Here is a 19592-nt window from a genome sequence, read left to right as displayed (position 1 = left end):
CAAGAAGGGGCTGAGGTGGAAGAGGGGTGGGGGTCTCCTGAAGTCCAGAGAAGAAGAGGGAAGAGGCATGTAGGCTTTATCCTCCAGAAAAAGAATTGGGTGTGAAAACATGAGACATGCAGATGGGACAGGGATTGAAATGAGATACAGATATGGGGAAATGCTTGCACAGAGCTCCAGGGTAATATGCAAGGAGATGAGGAAATGTGTACACAGAGCATGGTAACTCTCTGCAAAAGGCTATATGCATAGTGATTCATTCGTCCAGATGATTGTTCTCTTGGCCAACACTGGGTACCTACTCTGAGTCAGGGCTGGGTCCTAGAGACACATAAATGAGTAAGACTCTATTCTTGCCCTCCAGGAATCCACAACCTAATTAGAGAGTCAGACCAACAAACAGACAATTTTCGAACAATGCAGAAATCATGGAGTGTTATGGGAGTGGAAAGGAGGGGCTTTTGCCTCAGTCCAGAGTGCAGAGTGATGGAGGATGGTGCAGAGAAAGGCTTCTAGAATATCAGATGGCTGAGATGCTTCTGTGACGTTAAAGAGCCTGGGCTTAGCTGAGCTGACTTTAGCTGGTCTGTTGATGCTGACTGGAGCTCCAGAAAGCCTTGCTCTAACGGTGCTTGGATAATAGAAGGTGTTTAGCTGAGACCTTATATTTCTATCCAAGTAGCTGTGTCCTTAGCGGGGAGAACCTAGTGAAGAGGAGTGAAGAGGGCTATCCAGGCAGAGGGGAAAGCAGAGTAAAGAACTTCAGACAACCATGAGACATTTGGTGTCTTAGAGAATACAGTAAGAAGTAGGGAGTGGCATGGTAGGGATGAGGATCCTGGAGATATCCAAGGGTAGGTTCTCTGGTCTTGGCCAGCCCTGTGGGAGGTAGGAGCCAAAAGTCCTAGAAGAGGTTGGGAGAGTAGCCAGGCAGAGGGAAGAAGGGATTTTTAGGTGATGTACCTCAGAATCAGGAAGAATCTGGCCTGTCAGGTCATGAGTTCATATCAGGGATTGACAAACCATGGTCCATGAGCCAAATCTGGCCCATTGTCTGCTTTTATACATAAAGTTTTATTGGAACATAGTCATGTTCAGTCATGTGTATGCTGTCTCTGGCTGCTTTCATGCTATGTCAGAGTTGATATTGGTGATAACAGAGACTATATAGCCAACAATGTCTATAATATTTACTATCAGGTTCATTACAGAAAAAGTTCTCTGATTTTAGGTTTAAAGTAAAGATCAGTGGACAGTAGGAGTAGGAGGCTGAACAGTCAGGTCAGCACATGTGTCTTGAAGGTAGGTTTACAAGGTGGTCTCTGCTCAAGTCAGCATGGCTCAGCTTGGCTTACTGAGCTCACTTTAGCTGGTGTGTTGATGATGACTGGAGCTCCAGAAAGCCTCGCCCTAATGGCACTTGGGTAATAGAAGGCATTTCGCTGAGACCTTGTATTTCTATCCAAGTAGCTGTGTCCTTAGCGGGGGAAAACCTAGGCTCTCCTCAGGTGAGGTTTCCTCCTCTCTCGGGAATTTCCAACTTGTTAATTGGTTCTGAAGAATTCAGGGATCTGACCTGAGGACTTCTCCAGGATTGGCCACTCAGGGTTGTCATGGTCCCTGGGTGAAGACCACGACAGCTTGGGTCCCAATAGGCCTGTTTTCCAAACAGATTTCTTTGCCATCAGATCTAGTGCCATAGGTATTCATAGTTATTTATTCTGGTTAAACCTCTTCTCTGAAAGCTTTAAAATAATAGAAGGTTCTTGCCCTATAACATTCCTTTCAAAAGACCATCACCCCTAAATCTCCACTGGCTCCATGAACTTACTATAGTCCCAGGCAAGTCATTCCACCATAGTGAAGCTCTAGGAAAAAAACCCCACGTTTCTCTCAGGCTATTTCTCAGCCATGACTCAGGGAGTAACAGAGAGCATCTCTCCCCTTTCTCTGCAACAGCCCTCAGATTTCTGAAGGCAGCAGCCAGCGCGACAAGCCTTCTCTCCAGGTTAGATAGTTGCAACTCTTTCAGACTTCTCTACTTCTCACCCTTTCTGGACACACAGCTGCCTGCCAACCTTCCATGCAAGGTATCCTAGCCCAAAGTTCTCACAGCAATCCAGGGGTGGTCTAATTTGGGTCCATATATCACCATAGGCCAATAGACTTTCTTTGAGGAGTCACTTCTAGCATTCATGACGTGCAGAGACTGACTCCTTTGGCCATCAGGTTAAGATCCAGTTCAGGATCATGTTTGATGAAATATACCGGAGGGAAGAATGACTGGGGAAAGTGTTAGGTGCCTCAGAGAGTCTGGTGATGAAAGAATGTCAGAGGATCTTAGGGTATTGAAAAAGAGAATTATACCCTATTTGTATGACCAGATCACCTCCACAATATTTACTCTTTGGAGTGGGGCTTTGCGAGGCATGTAGGCTCTGCTAGCTGGCAAAAAAACTGATAGTCCACAGGTGTTCTGTCACTCTGTACACCCTAAAAAAAACTGACTCAAGGAACCAAGGTCAGTTCCTTTATATTTGCCTATTGGGACAAGAGCAGGTAGCTGGGAGATGCATGGTCTTATGCCACCAAGGACCTAGTGACCTTCTGGTGGGCACTAGAAAATGTCTGAGATCAGGACATTTGCTGCCCCAAACTTTCATGCCAGACCTGCTTGCTTCTTTCCCTGAATCCTGTCTTTAAAGAGTTCGTCTTTCCTGATAGGCCTGGTGCCATTAGGCTGCCCTTGACTCCACTGTTAGCAGGGAGGAAATGCTGAGAGGGCAGGTTTGGCTCTGACTCCCAGCAGTCTGTCTTTGTGTTTGGTGTAAAACGCTGAGCAACGACTTAATTAAGGCAGTACTGGATGTGGGGAGAGCACTTTTAAACTTTGATTGTGAGATAATTATAGATTCATATACAGAGAAGTAATACAGAGATCCTCTCTACCGTAGCCATTGCCCTCCAAGTGATAACACCTTCAAAACTCTAGTGCAACATCAAAATCAGGATATCAATATTGATAGTCAAGATACAGATCATTTCCATTCAGAACCACATGTTGCCTTTTTATAGCCACAAGTTCATTCTTCCTTCCTTCCTTCTTTCCTCCCTCCCTCCCTTCCATCTTACCTTCCCTCCCTCCTTCCCTATCTCCTCCTGAATCATGGCCAACATTCACCTGTTCTCCATTTCTATAATGTTATCATTTTAAGGATGTTATGTAAATGGAGTCATACAGTAGGTAACCTTTTGGGATTTTTTTCACTTAGCATAATTCTATGAAGATCCATCTAGTTGTTGGGTATATCATTGGTCTATCCCTTTTCATCATTGAGTAATATTCCACAGTACAGATGTACCACAGATTATTTAATCATTCACACACTGAAGGACAACCAAATTGTGTTCAGGTTTTAGCTGTTGGAAATGAAGCTGCTATAAATATTCATACACAGATTTTTGTGTGAATAAAAGTCATCATTTCTCCAGGGTAAGGGCAGAGGACTGCAATTGCTGGATTATATGGTAGTTGAACTTTTTATGTAAACTACTGAAACATTTTCTGGAGTAACTGTACCATTTTTCATTCCCACCAGCAAAGCCTGAGTGATTTAGTTCCTCTGCATCCTTGTCACCATTTGGTATTGTCACTACTGTTTATTTTAGCCACTGTGATAGGTGTACAGTTACATCTTATTATAGTTTTCATTTGCATTTCCCAAGTGAGCAATGATGTTGATTGAACATGTTTTCATGTGCTTATTTACCATCTGTGTATTCTCTTTGGTAACATGTCTCTTCATTTCCTTTGCCCGTTTTCTAATTGGGTTGTTTGTTTTTCTACTGTTGAGGTTTGAGAGTTCTTTATATATTCTGAATATAGTCCTTTGTTGAATAAGTGGTTGGAAAATATTTTCTCCCAGTCTGTAGCTTATTTTTCCATCTGGGATTTTCACTGAGAAAAAGTTTTTAATTTTGATGAAGTCCAATTTATCAAGTTTTCCTTTTGTGTACTGTGCTTTTGGCATTAAGAACTCATTCTCTATCCCTAGGTTCCCAAGATTACTCCCTGTTTTCTTCCCAAAAGTTTTATGGTTTTGTTTTACATTCATGTGCATGACTTATTTTGACTTCATTTTTGAAAAATGTGAGATATCAGTCAAGATTCATTTTTTTTTTTTTTTTTGGCCTGTGGATTTCCAATTCTCCTGCTCCATTTGTTGAGAAAGTAATTTTTCCTCCAGTGAATTATTTTGCACCTTGGTAAAAAATCAGCTGGGCATCTTCATGTGGGTCTATTTCTGGGTTCTCTATTCTGTTCCACTGTCCATTGTGCCTATCCTTCTGCTAATACTGTAGGGTCTTGATTAGTGTAGCTAAGTAATAAGTCCTGAAATTTGATACACTGATTTCTTTTGTTTTCTTTTTCTTTTCAAGATTGTTTTAACTATTTTAGTTTTTTTACCTTTCCATGTAAATTTCAGAATAATCTGGTCTATCTATATTAAAAGCAACCTCTCTGGGATCTTGGTAATAGTTGCATTAGACCTGTATATCTGGAGAGAAATGACATCTTTACTATGTTGAGTTTCCCAATCCATGAATATGAAATGTTTCTTCATTTATTTCATTCCTCTTTGGTTTCTCTAATCAGTATTAAGTAGTTTTCAGCATTTAAGTCCTGTATTTGTTTTGTTAGATTTACACCTAAATATTTCATTTTTTCTTAATTTTTTAAGTTTATTTATTTGTTTTGAGAGAGAGTGAGAAAGAGAGAGAGAGAGAGAGAGAGAGAGAGAGAGAGCGAGCGAGCAAGGGAGGGGCAGAGAGAGGGAGAGAGAGAATCCCAAGCAGACTCTGCGCTGTCAGCACAGAGCCTGACTCAGGGCTCCATCTTACCCATTATGAGATCATGACCTGAGGCAAAAATCAAGAGTCAAGATGCTCAACCAATTGAGCCACCCAGGCACCTCCTAAACATTTTGTTTTTAGAATATATTAAATGGTATTGTATTTTAAATTTCTGTGTTCATTCAAAATTCATAGAAATACAATGAGTTTTGAATGTTCATTTTGTATCCAATGACCTTGCTAAATTCACTTATTAGTTCTAGAAGCTATTTTGTAGATGCCTTGGGATTTTCCATGTAGACAATCATGCCATCTGCAAATGGGGGCAGTTCTCTTTCCCTCTTCTTTTCTCTCTTCTCTATTCTCTCTTCTCTTCTCTTGCCTTATTGCCCTGACTAGAAGCTCCAGTACTGCCTTTCATGTCCCTATGTTAAGTGAGATCAATGAGAATAGGGGCACCTGTCTAGCTCAGTTGGTTAAGCGTCCATCTGTGGCTCAGGTCATGATCTCATAGTTTGTGAGTTTGAGCCCCACCTTGGGCTCTATGCTGACAGCTCAGAGCCTGGAGCTTACTTTGTATTCTCTGTCTCCCTCTCTCTCTGCCACTCCCCTGCTTGCACTTTCTCTCTCTCTTGAAAATAAATAAACATTAAAAACAAATTAAAAAAAAGAGCAATGAAAATAGACCTCCTTGACTTGTTTCCAATCGTAGGGAAAAAGCATTTAGCTTTTCACAATTATAATGTTAGTCATAGGTTTGTCGTAGATGCCTTTTATCAAACTGAGGGTGTTTCCTTCTGTTTTTCTATTTTCCTAAGAGGTTTTCTTTTTAATTATTAGAAAAAAATCCTGACTGTGTAGTGAATTTTGTCTAACGCTTTATCTGCATTGATTAATATGACCATATGACTTTTCTACTTTTGCCTGTTAATATGGTAGATTGTATTAATTGATTATTGAATACTGAGCAAGTCTTTCATCCCTAGAATAAACTCCCCTTGGTCACAGTGTATGGTTCTTTTTATATATTGTTGAATTCTATTCACTAATATTTTGTTAGTGATTTTTGTGTCTTGAGGAATATTGGTCTGCAGTTTTCTTTTTTTATACTGTTTTTTGTTTGGTTTTGGTACGAGAGTAATTTTAGCTTCATAAAATGAACTGGGATGTATTCCTTCCTCTCTTATTTCTTGGAAGAGATTGTGTAGAATTGGTGTTATTCTTTAAATCTGTGGTAGAATTCTCCAGTGGTCACTCACAGTTTGAATGAGAAATTCACTGTCATTTTTTTTATACTAGTGAGATATTTCTCTCTACTTTCAAAAAATTGTGTTGTCTTTAGATTTTAGAATTTTAATAGGATATGTTTGGAATTTCTTTGGGTTTATTGTGCTTGGCTTTCAAGCTCCTAGAATCTGTAGGCTTATGTCTTTTGTGAAATTTAGGAAGTTTTCAGCCATTATTTCTTTGAATTCTTTTTCATACCTGCCCTCCTTTTCTTCTCCTTCTGGGACTCCAATGACATGAGTATTCGATGTTTTGTCATGGTCTCACAAGCCCCTGAGGCTTTGGTCTCTGTTTCCCCCAATCTATCTTCTTTCTGTTTTTCAGACTGAGTAATTTCTATTATTCCATCTTCCAGTTTCCTGATTTTCCCCTCTATGCCCTCCATTCTGCTGTTGAGCCCATCCACTGAACTTTTTCTTTTGGTTTTTTCAGTTTTAAAATTTCTATTTGGTTCTCCTTTCTAAATATCTTCTCTTTGTTGAACCTTTTCAATTTTTTCATTTGTTTCAAGCACATTTGTAATTGCACGTTAAACTTTATTTTTTCTTAAATCATGGCTACTTTAAGATCTTTGGCATCTTTTGATTGTGTTTTTTTCATCCAGTTTGAGAGTTTTCTTGTTCAAGATATGACAAGAGATGTTTTCTTGGAACCTGGACATTTTTGCATTATTTTATGAGACCCTGGATGTTATTGAAACCTTCTATTTTAATTGGTTTTCTCTGACACAGCTCTGAGGGGAGGAGGGTTGATGCCTCATGACAGCCAGGTGGAAGTAGAAGTGCAGACTCCTCATTCAGCCTCTGTTGACACCCTAGGGGGTGGCCTTGTTATTGCTGGGGAGGGAGTGAACTCCTGACTCTCCACTAGACCTCCCCCCCCCCCACACACACACATTCAGTGATGAGTGGAAGGATGCCTCATTACTGCCAGGTATGGATAAAAGTCAGAAGTCCCATGTGGTCTCCATCGCTATAGGAGAGGTGGTGGTTGGCCTCATTACTGTCTGCTGGGGATGAGTCTCAGATCTCTCTTTATCCTTCTCTGACACTATTCTGTCTGGGTTGTTAAGGTACCTTGTTATGGTGGACATCTAGGATCCCCACTTGAACTTCGTTGGCAGGAATGGGGATGGGGCCACAGATATTTTTATGTGGTATGTGACTGAAATAGAGGAGTTATTGGCTAAAAGTTTTCTGTCTTCCTGGGCTGCTCTTTTTCTAATTCTTTGGCTAAAGAGAGCAAGATTTTTTTTTCTCTCTGTATCTCCTGGCATTTTCAGTTTGCTGGCTTCTTTAGTTCCATGTGTCTAGGATAAATGAGGCAAAAATCAAAAGTCAGGCAACTCATCACCATCTCATTCTTGTTTCCATCATCTCTAGTTGATCTGCCTACTTCTGTCCATCTTTCAGATGCTTCTTACATTTGCTTTTGAATATAATATCAAAGGATTTTTAGTTCTACTAGCAGGAGGAATTGGGGAAAAGTGCACTTGTCCCATCTTCCCAGAAGTGGAAGTCCATCTGTTTTCAGAGAGAATTTTTGATTCATAAGACATCAATGGAAGGTCCTAACTCAAGTGAATAGGTAAATGGTCATGTTTGTCATGAAGCCCCTCACTGAATACTGTGCCCTTGGCTGCCAGTCATGGGACACTCCAGTGACCCCTTGTATCTGTGGTTCAGATATTGGCTTCTCTGTTCACGTTGGGACTTAGCATCATATACTTTTTTATGCATGGGAGGAAATTTTAGGAACAGCACAGAAGAATTTTCTAATGCTCAGCTCTTCTCCCTTGGGAGACCCATTTCTTGAGAGGTACATTCCCCATCCCTTGAAACATCCCATTAGAGGCTGAAAGTCCTGGATTGGGAAGGAGGAGGCATACTTCTAAGGCCTTCATAAGATTGTGAAACTGTGAGTTCACTTGCTTTTATTTGGATGAGCTCCAAGGAACAGAGGCCATGTGTAATTTCTCATTTGTTTGGCCTGAGGCCTCGTGCTGGGCTTTGCCCACAGAATGCAGTTTGTGTCACTAATGGCATGATGACTGAGTAGCTAAATTTCTGAGTAGTACAGTGTCTAGTGGGAATCTGTTTAAAAGAGCCAGACTCAAATACATGGTGGATGGGTGAGCAGAGTTGACTGATACTCAGATTATGCTGGGGACTTGGGGGAAGGAATTTGATGTCAGACTCACCCCTTCCCCACCAGCCCTGTTTCCTACATAATACTTTGGCTCAGCCAGTCCAGCAAAGATGGGCTGACTTAAAATTCACAGCACAGCAAATATCCTTAGAGAATGTGTAAGCATTTACCTCACCTTGCCATTTCATTCTTGGCTCAGGACAGTTGGTCTCTCCTGGATCAATTACAGCATAAGGGCCAGATACCCAGGGCTCAGATTTTCAGATTTAAAGATTTAGAAGTCCATTAGGTAGGGAAGAGAACCAGGTGGTAGAAAGGGCTGGCTCTGCACTTTTCTTCTCCTGAGCTATGCAGAGACATCCGCTAATGAAATAAACCCATTAGGAAAAGAACATGGGGGAATTCCTTTCAAGAGCATGGAGGTCCTCTGGAAGTAAGAGAGCTGTATGACCAGGAGAAGGATTCAAGTATCTGTGGGTGGAAGTGTCTTTTCACAATGGTTTCTTCAAATGAAACAGAGGACCTACTGTATTCCAGGTACTTTCATGTAGGATATAGGTGATCTCAGCCGAGTTGCAAGGGCAAATGGACAAGATAGCCATTGCCATGGCAGTTTTCAGATGAGGAAAAAGGCCTCAAGAAGTTTTTCTGAGATCAAAAAGCTGGCAAGTTCCAGAGTTGTGACTTCCACCCTGGTCTGTCTGACTCCAAAGCTTAGGCTTGCCTCAGACCACCATTCGGGTTTGGCTAGGAGGAGAGGACCAAAGGGAGAATTTCTTAGAGATTTGCTTTGCAAGTACCAAACTTAGGAGGGTGAAAGGAGAAAATAAGTGTATACTTTTTAGATTTACCCCTATTTACCACTTTCTTTGGTTATTATTCCTAATTGTATCTCAGACCTTCTATGTGTGATCACTTCTCATTAGGTATGTGCTTTAGTGAATATGTCAGTTAGTGTCAGTGTTCTAATTTGAACAGAGAAAGTGTAATATAAAGAATTACTAACTATAATGGTGACTGGAGTAATAAGAGATTGGTAAAGACCACTTTAAAGAATATAGGAATAGAAGGGGTTCTTGGGTGTCTCAGTTGGTTGGGCATCTGACTCTTGATCTTGGCTCAGGCCATGATCTCATGGTTGGTGACATGAAGCCTAACATTGGGCTCTGCACTGCTAGTGCAGAGCCTGCTTGAAATTCTCTCTCTCTCTCTCTCTCTCTCTCTCCCCTCTACCCCCCTCTCTCTCTTTCTCTCTCTGTCTCTCAAAAATAAATAAAATTAAAATTTAAAAAACAATAGAGGAATAATAGATATATGGGGCTGCCAGCCCTCCTAGGGCTGATATAGAACACCTAGAATAAGTCCCTCCGAGAGTCGATGTTCAGACCTTGCTGGAGAGTGTGGCTGTGGCTCACTTAATGGTGGGAAGGTTGCTATGGAACCTCACTGATGGAACTTGCTGGAAATCTGTCCCCTAGGCTATCTGGGAAGGCTGGTTATCAGAAGTTATTTCCAGAATCCCTTCACGATGACCTCAACCAAGGCAGTTTCTTGAGGGAGCTGCTCGTGCTGTTGGTTGCCAGGCCACGGAGGAGCCAGGTGCTGGAGAAGCTGGGCTGAGAGGTCATGAACTGGAACGAGGAGGGAAAACCATCCTGCAGTATCCCTCCTGTGCCCTCCGCAGACAAAGCCTAACATGATGCCATCTGGCACAGGACAGGTATTCATACAGCCTATCTCTACTTTGGCAGAGCAGAGGGCAAATTTGAGGCTGGGAGACAATAGATTGATAACTGGCACAGTGAAGGTCTTCTGATGACGGTCGTCTCCATTTTGTCTGAAAACTTCACCCCCATTCCTGAGAGTCATTTCTGTTGTGTGTACTACTTATTTTTTCTCAGTACCTGAAAGTATCATTCCACTGTCTTTTGGCTTTCACCAAGGAGTCACCTGTGGGTTTGATTGTTTTTTGTTTGTCTTTGTCTTTTTTTCCTGCTTATTTTATTTCATTAAAAAAAATTTTTTTTTAATATGGGGCACCTGGGTGGCTCAGTCAGTTAAGCATCCGATTTCAGCTCAGGTCATGATCTTGCTGTTAGTGGGTTTGAGCCCCACATCGGGCCTCAAGCCTCTTTCGGATTCTGGGTCTTCCCCTCTCTCTGACCCTCCCCGGCTCACGCTGTCTCTCTCTGTCTCTCTCTGTCTCTCAAAAATAAATAAAAAACATTAAAAATTTTTTCATTAAAAATTTTTTTCTAATGTTTTATTTTTTGAGAGAGAGACAGACAGCATGAGCAGGGGAGGGTCAGAGAGAGAGGGAGACCCAGAATCCGAAGCAGCCTCCAGGCTCTGAGGTGGCTGTCAGCACAGAGCCTGACACGGTGCTTGAACTCACAAACCTTGAGATCATGACCCGAGCTGACGTCAGACACTTAACCGACTGAGCCACCCAGGTGCCCCTAAAGCTATGCTTCATCTTTTGTTCTCCTCACCACATTACTCTGGTTTTCTGGGGTTCTCTCTTCATTTGATGCAAATCCTAGAACTCTGCAGGATTTGGGCTACTCCTTTAGCCCAGAAACACATGGAGAATTCTACAGCCATCTTATTTTAATTCTCCTCTCCTTTGTTCAAACACAGTCCAGCTTCTTCTGAGAGGACCTTCTTTTATTATGGTAAGAGTCCCAGAAAGAACTTTCCACACTGACAGAGTGAGGTACCGTGGTTGCAGCCTGTGTGTCCCTGAAGATCTGTGGAGAGTGAGGGAGAGCGATCTCCTTTGCAGGGTATTTCTGACTCCATATTGTTTATAGAATGTACGCCTTCTCTGTGTCCAACAAGGCCTTTCCTCCTTGCTTCCTTCTCTCTTTGTCTGCCTCTTCTACCCAGTCCTCCCTGTCTCTTACCAAGGAATTCAGAATAAACTCCAGCGATTGAATACTTGTGTCAAACCAACGTTAACACTGGAGACATCTTAAGTACGCATTCTGCTGTCTTCCAGACTTGGAAAGAACTGAGGCCAATTAAAAGTGAACTTTTAAGAGAAATGAACATCTTGCATGCCAGGTTTCAGCTGAATGTCACTGCAATTGCCTAAATTATAACTATCAGAAAAAAATGCATTCTAATTATGGAAATGCCATTAGAAGGAGTTCCTTCTGCCTGGAACCAGCTTAAAGAATGACTACCACCCACCCTCTACTTCTACCCTATTGCTTAAGAATATTTCTATAGTTTGGAAGGAAAAAAGGCAGTGTGCTAGGGTGAAAATAGAATTTGTACCATACAGAATCTAGGTTTGACTCCTCATTTCCCCCAAATTGAAATGTTGAGGCTCTTAACCCCCAGGTCCACCATATCTGCAGACAGAGTGGTAATTAAGATTGCATGAGGTCATGGGGGTGGTGGCTAATCCAATAAGACTGTTGCTTTACAGGAAGAGGACATGTGAGGACACAGCAAGAAGGTGACCATCTGCAAGGAGAAAAGAGAGCTGTCACTAGGAACTGACCCTGCTGGGCCTTGACCTTGGTTTCCCAGTCTCCAAGACTGGGAGAATAAATTCCCATTGATTATGCCACTTAGTCTATGGTATTTTGTTATAGGAGCCTGAAATGTCAATAGTTTCCTTTTGGGGTTTTTTCTCCCCACAGTTAGAAAATTCAGTCAACCCCAGTATCTAAATAGTTCTCTTGTATATAGTTTTTATTTTTATAAAGTTACATATGACCATAGTTTAAAGAAGTAGGTATTTCTACAAGTCCTTTACAAAAATACTGCAGTCCTCACCCCAAGTCAGACAACCTCATCCAGTCCCCTCTCCTTCTGTGGTTAGTTCATATTTACCTCCAGCTCTGAACTGTATATTCACACTGCTACTTTGGTCCTTCAGTGTTAGTCTCATCTGTTGCCTCCCATGCGGTAGGAGAGAGTTTAGTTTTGTCAACCCTTATCTCCCTGTGTACACAAAGCACACACTTCTGCAATTCCCCCATCCTCCCCTTATATTCGTATCGTCACTTCAGTTTGATCAAGATTCTGTATCTATGATTATGACTGCAGACATTTTGTTTGCAGCTATTACTCCTTCTCCTTTCTTGTACAACTTTTTGTTCTCCATGGAATTTATATTTATCTTGTGTTAAATTTCTCTCATAGTTTTCTCTGTAGTCCTCAGTAATTCAGCCCCTAAGCCCTTTCCCAAATGTCTAAATCGTCTCTCAATATATTCACCATATAGGTGGTTTATCAACATCTTAAAGAAGTTGTTGTGTAGCTGTGATCAACTCTAAGTGGGGCTGGTGACCTCTGTGCCTGCTACACAGAGACCACACCCCATTATTCTTCACCAGCAGCTTAGGAGCCCCTTTGCCCCTCACTGTGCCAGGTCCCCTGTTTCCTGACCTCATCGTATTTCTTAATTTATTTCCTTATTTCAGTATAGTGTATCCTCCAGTAACTGTCTTTTTTTTAAATTTTTTAATGTTTAAATTTTTAGAGAGAGAATGTGAGCAGGGAAGGGGCAGAGAGAGAGGGAGACACAGACTCTGAAGCAGGCTCCAGGCTCTGAGCTGTCAGCACAGAGCCCAATGTGGGGCTCGAACTCATGGACCACAAGATTTGAGCCGAAGTCAGATGCTTAACTGACTGCGCCATCTGCCCCCCCAATTTTTTTAATGTTTCCCTTCCCATTATTTTGTCTTCTTTAAATCTACAGTTCCTATTTGTTAGCTATCAGATCTTCTGAGATGATCTGCAATTTTTTTCACCTTTTCTCTCTCATTTTCCATCTCCTTATCTTTTTGCTGTAGTTTCTGGGTGATTTATTCAATTATTACCTTCCGGTTCTTGTATTAGATCTTTCATTTCTGCACACAGGTTTCTGTGAATTTTCAAGAGCTCATACTTGTTTGTTTTCCTGATAGTGCTTTCTAGTAGCATCCTGTTCTAATTTAGTGGATTCAAACACTTCATATCCCTCTCTAGGGTTATTACCAATAGGCATCCAGATATTTTCTTTTTCTTCAATAGTGTTTGTCCCTCACATTACTTTTTCCCATTTGTTTTAGTCTCTCTCCAGGGTGAGGACATTCCTCACACATTTGGGGATTCTTATCTGTCTGTCCTTATTCGTGGCTGGGACTTGCCAACTCTGGGCATCAATATAGGGTCGTTGTGCTAGACTGTTTAGGTGGATCGATTGATATCATAGGTTTGAGCCTTCCTTTTGGACTGGTTAGGTTTTCTACAGAATAATCTTCCAATTTCCTGCCTAGAGGGCATGAGCCTAACTTAATAGCAATCACTAGGATCCATCTGGAGAAAAAGGCTAGGAGTCTCAACACCCAGTATGTAGATAAACACTTTTCTAATTTGTCTGTTTTTTAGTATGGTGCCTCTGGTATTAACGGACTTGGTGTCCCTTAGCCCAGAGATCCTACAGGAGCTTCTAGCTATGTGGGGCTATCAGCACTTAAAATATGGCTTGTGTAAAGGAGAAACTTAATTACATTTTTAATTTTAGCTTATTCTTAAAACTGCGTATTCTATTTGATATTGGGAAACTTACATATTTTAGAACAACTTAGGTATGTAGATCTACTTTTTAAATGTGGATTTTTGAAATCTAAACATAGATCAAGATTTTCACTGAAAATTAAGTGTTCAAAGTAGTGTGTGCTAGAGTACTGGGGAGGATGGTGGAGTAGGAGGACCCTAGACTCACCTTTTCCCATGGATACAATGAGATAACACTCACATCAGTGTAAATAACCTAGAAAATGACCCACAGACTTTCAGAACTCACTCCACAACTAGAGGTAGAGAGAGAAAAGGCCACATGGAAGAGGATGGGAAGGGCAGAGATGTAGTGGGGAGCTAAACTGATCAGAATGGCCCCTGAGAGGAAGCTGTGGGCATGGAGAGGGGAGGGAAACTGACCTTCATGCCAGGGAGCCTGCACGGAGATGAATCCCCATAGAATTTGGCATGAAATCCAGAGGCCAAATGCCAACCAGCAGGACTTAAAGCCTGGAACTTTAAAAATCATCAGGTTTGGCTCTGGGAGAGGCCAGAGAGTGAGAGGAAGCTGAGTCCCCACCCTTACAGATACAGCATGACAAACAACCCACAGACTCATTGCCTAGACGCAGTAGTTTGAAAAACTAGAAGCATATGAGATGGAGAGTTATTTATCTCAGAGTATGTCCTGGGGAGGGAGGCGAGGTTTGCAGGGAGACTCCTCCTGGAGCATAGGAGTTGGTAGGTGCCAACTCCTCTCTCTCTCTCTCTCTCTCTCTCTCTCTCTCAAATAAAAAAAATTTAAAAAGAATAAAAAAAATAATACCCCATCCAGCAAGGCTATCATTCAGAATAGAAGGAGGGAGAAAGAGTTTCCCAGACACATAAAAGCTAAAGGAGTTCATGACCACTAAACCAGCCCTACAAGAAATGTTCGAGGGGACTCCGAGCAGAAAGCAAAGACCATAAGTAAGAGTAAGAAAAGCAGGAAACACAAAAGAAGTAAAAGTAAGTATACCCGTAAAAGTCAGTTGAGGTACTCACCAAATAAAAGGATGTAAATATGACTGTATACCTAAGATGTGAGGTTGGGAGAAAGGAGTAAGAATGTGGTCAACTTAAGTGACCATCAGCTTAATAGAGCCGCTGTGTGCAGACGATGTTACATACAAACCTAATGGTGACCACATATCAAAAATCAGTAATAGATATACAAAGACTAAAGAAAAAGGAATCCAAATATGTCACTAAAGAAAGCCAGCAAACCATGAGAGAAGAGAACAAGAGAAAAACAATCAGAGAAGAGCTACAAAACAACCACCAAACAAATAACAAAATGGCAATAGATACATACCTATCAATAATTACTTTGAATGCAAAAGGACTAAACACTAATCAAAAAGCATAGGGTGACAAAATGGATAAAAAAATATAAGATGTATCTATATGCTACCTACAGGAGACTTATTTCAGACCTAAAGACACATGCAGATAGAAAATGAGGGGATGGAGAAACATTAATCATGCAAACGACTATCAAAAGAAACCTGAGGTAGCAATACTTATTTCAGAAAAAAAAAAAGGCTTTAAAACAAAGACAAGCAACAAAGAAAGACACCATCTAATAATAAAAGGAACAATCCAACAAGAAGATATAAGAGTTGTAAAAATTTATGCAGACAACATGGGACACCCACATACATAGAATAGTTAGTAACAAACATAAAGGAACTGATGGTAAACAATAATAATGGGAACTTTAACATTCCACTTAAATCAACAGACAGATCATCCAAACACAAAGTGAGCAAGGAAACAGCAGCTTTGAACGACACACTGGACCACCTGGATTTAATAGATATTTTTAGAATATTCCATCCCCCAAACAGCAGAATAGACAGTCTTTTCAAATGCAGATGGAACTTTCTCCAGAATAGATCACATCTTAGGCCACAAAACCAGGCCATGACAAATTCAAAAGGATCAAAGTCACACCATGCATCTGTTCTGACCACAACACTATGAACCTAGAAATCAACCATAAGAAAAAAATCTAGAAAAAACGCAAATGGAGGTAATATAACACACTACTAAATACTGAATGGGTTAACCAAGAAATAAAAGGAGAAATCAAAAGTTACATGGAGATAAATAAAAATAAAATCACAACAGTCCAAAATCTTTGGGATGCAGCAAGAACAGTTCTAAAAGGGACATTTATAGCGATACAGGACTACCTCAAGAAGCAAGAAAAATCTCTAATAAACAACCTAACCTTACAACTAAAGGAGATAGAAGAACAACAAACAGCAAAAGGAAGGAAATAATAAAGATTAAGCAGAGATAAATGATATAGAAACTAAGAAAGAACAAATCACTGAAACCAGGAGTTGGTTCTTTGAAAAGATCAACAAAATCAATTAATTTTTAACTAAGTCAATCAAAAAGAGAAATGACACAAATAAATAAAATCACAAGTGAAAGAGGAGAAATAACAACTGATATCACAGAAATATAAAAGATTGTAAGAGAATCGATATGCCACAAATCTGGACTAACAATGGGAAATGTATAAACTCCTAGAAACATATAACCTACCAAAACTGAAGCAGGAAGAAATAGACAATTTGAGCAGACCAATCAATAGCAATGAAATTGAATCAGTAATCAAAACTTCCCCAATAAACAAAAGTCCAGGACGAGAAAGCTTCAGAGGTAAATTCTACCAAATATTTAAAGAAGAGTTCATACCTACTCAATCTTTTCCAAAAAACAGAGGAGGAAGGAAAACTTTCAAATTTATACTATGTGGCCAGCATTATCCTCATACCAAAACCAGACAATGAAAACACCACAAAAGAAGAGAACTGCAGTCCCAAATCTCTGATGAACATAGATGCAAAAATCTTCAACAAAATATTAGCAAACCAACTCTAATAACACATTAAAAATATCATTCACCAAGATCAAGTGGGATTTATTTCTGGTATGCAAAGGTAGTTCAATATTCATAAATCAATCAATGTGATACATCAATAAGAGAAAGGATAAAAACCATATGATCAATTCAATATAAGCTGAAAAAATATTGGACAAAGTACACTGTCCATTCATGATAAAGACTCTCAACGAAGTAGGTTTAGAGGGAACATAGCTCAATGTAATAAAGCCTTCATATGAAAAGCTCACAGCAAATGTCATACTAAATGAGAAAAAACTGAGAGTTTTCCCCCTAAGATCAGGAACAAGACAAGGATGTTCACTCCCACCACTTTTATTCAACATAGAGCTGGAAGTCCTACACACAGTAATCAGACAACAAAAATAAATGAAATACAACCAAATTGGTAAGGAAGAAGTGAAACTTGCACTATTTGCAGATGACCTGATACTATACACAGTAAACCTTAAGGACTCCACCAAAAACTACTAGGACTGATAAATGAATTTAGTAAAGTTGTAGGATATAAAGTCCATGTACAGAAATCCACTGCATTTCTGTACACTAGTAATGAAGCAGCAGAAAGAGAAATAAAGAAAACAATCCCATTTACAACTGCACCAAAAATAATAAGGTACCTAGGAATAAATTTAACCAAACAGGTGAAAGACCTGTACTCTGAAAACTATAAAACATTGATGAAAGAAACTGAAGAGAACACAGTGAAATGGAAACACATTCCATGCTCATGGAATATAATTCAGCCATAAAAAGAATGAAATCTTGCCATTTGCATCAATGTGGATGGATATAGAGGGTATAATGCTAAGAGCAATGAGAAATAACAAATACCATATGATTTCACCCATATGTGGAATTTAAGAAACAAAACAGAAAAGAGTAAAAAAAGAGACAAATCAAAAAACAGACTCTAACTATAGAGAACAAACAGAGGCTTACCAGAAGGGAGGTGGAGGTGGGTATGGGGGAAATAATTGATGGGGATTAAGAGTACACTTATCACGATGAGCACAGAGTATTAAATGGAAGTGCTAAATCACTATGTTGTGCACTTGAAACTAATACAACACTGTATGTTAACTAGAGTGGAATTAAAATTAAAAAACAAATTGATGTGTGCTATTTAAGTGTTAAGTACACACTATACTTTGAAAATTAAGAATGTAAAAGATCGCATCAATACTTTTCTTATAATGATAATATTTTGGAAATATTGGGTTAAATAAAATACATTATTAAAGTTAATTTGAGGAGCTCCTGGGAGGCTCAGTCGGTTAAGTGTCCGACCTTGGCTCAAGTCATGATCTGGTGGCTCATGAGTTTGAGCCCTGCATCCGGCTCTGTGCTGACAGCTCAGAACCTGGAGCTTATTTCGGATTCTGTGTCTCTCTTTCTCTCTGCCCCTCTCCCATGCATGCTGTCTCTCTCTCTTTCAAAAACAAATAAATACTAAAAAAATTTTTTTTAGTTAATTTGACTTGTTTCTTTTTCCTTTTTTTTTTAAAAAAATAAGTATACTAGAAAATGTAAAATTATGCATGTGGCTCACACTGTGTTTTAATGGGCAGTGCAGTCTGAGAGGCTAGGGATGCTGTTCCAGCAGGGAGGAGGCCCTCAGTCAGCTTGCGGGGGAGTCTCACTGCTCTGTAAATGTACATGCAGTCGGTCTTCACATCTGAGCCCCTTGCAGAGGTCCCAGTGCTGCTGGTGTCTCTGCCTATGGGGCTTCTAGGTGCAGATGAGGTATGCTTTGGCTTTGCTCATTGCCTGGGTAGAATTCAGTTTCATTGGATTTGCTTGTCAATTATGGACTACTTGTCTGCTTTCAGATTTCCAAAAGTTTATTGCTATTGACTCTTCATCTATTCTCTTTGCCTGGGGGACTTATACTTAAGAAATAATTTACTGTTATTTTAGTGGGGTTTTAGAAGGGAACAGAGATAAAAATGCATGATTCCAATCCATCATCTTCAACTGGAAATCCTCAGTGTTTTTTGATTCCCTTTCGTGATCTATCCTACTTTGTGTCATCATTTCTTAGGAGGACGATCCATCAAATATCTATTAGCTGACCCTACTTCTAGCCTTTCCCCAGGCAAAGCTCTCTTTCAGGTTCCAACACACAAACAAAAATATGCCAGTTCCTTAGCATGACAAAGAAAAGTCCCCTAGAGCTGACCCTTTAGTACCTCCCTTCGGTGTTGCTGCTAGTCTCCACTCCAAATCTCAGCCCCTCACCCCTATGGTAGAGTTCCTCACATACAACATGTTCTTCAATGCCTCCGCTTCGCCCATTCTATTCCCTCTTCTTCCCCACCTCCTCCTTTGAGCCAACTACTCCATTCTTGATAACACAGCTCACTAAACCTTCCCTAAACCTTGCCTCTGGTGATCATGGGTGAGGGGATGGGGACCAGTCTGGGTGTCCTGCCTATCACAACAGCAACACTAATGGCCAGCACATACTGCAGGAGGCAGGCACTCTTCTGAACCCTTTATCCACCTGAGCCCACTAATACTTTGTGGTATGGACTCATTTTCTATATGAGGAAAAGAAGGTAAAAGGTTCAGTGATTTACCCAACTGACTCAGAGTTAGAAATTGAACACCAGAGTGGCTGCCCGTGTGTGTCACTGGTGCCCTGTGCTTTCATCACACTGTTAGCAGCTGACATACAGGTCTGTCACCCCAACCACACTAGAAACTGCCTCAGGCTAGGGACCAGGTCTTTTTATGTCACTGTATCAGAAAGGTCTTGCTCAGGGCCTGGCATACAGTAGGTGCTTAAAATATATCTGTTGAACAGATCTGCCACCCTCTT

General features: G+C 40.5%; 1 long non-coding RNA gene across 1 annotated transcript; it reads left to right on the top strand.

Annotated features, from left to right (window-relative positions):
• Nucleotides 1–584: 584 nt before the first annotated feature.
• Nucleotides 585–11869, top strand: LOC115272746. Its single transcript, XR_003900445.1, has 4 exons — nucleotides 585–646; nucleotides 9768–10009; nucleotides 10930–10964; nucleotides 11726–11869. It is a non-coding gene; the product is annotated as an uncharacterized LOC115272746 (long non-coding RNA).
• Nucleotides 11870–19592: the final 7723 nt, after the last annotated feature.

Source organism: Suricata suricatta, chromosome 11 (assembly GCF_006229205.1).
Source record: "Suricata suricatta isolate VVHF042 chromosome 11, meerkat_22Aug2017_6uvM2_HiC, whole genome shotgun sequence".
NCBI lineage: Eukaryota > Metazoa > Chordata > Mammalia > Carnivora > Herpestidae > Suricata > Suricata suricatta.
Note: the sequence above shows the minus strand (reverse complement) of the source record. Positions and strands in the feature narration are given on the sequence as shown.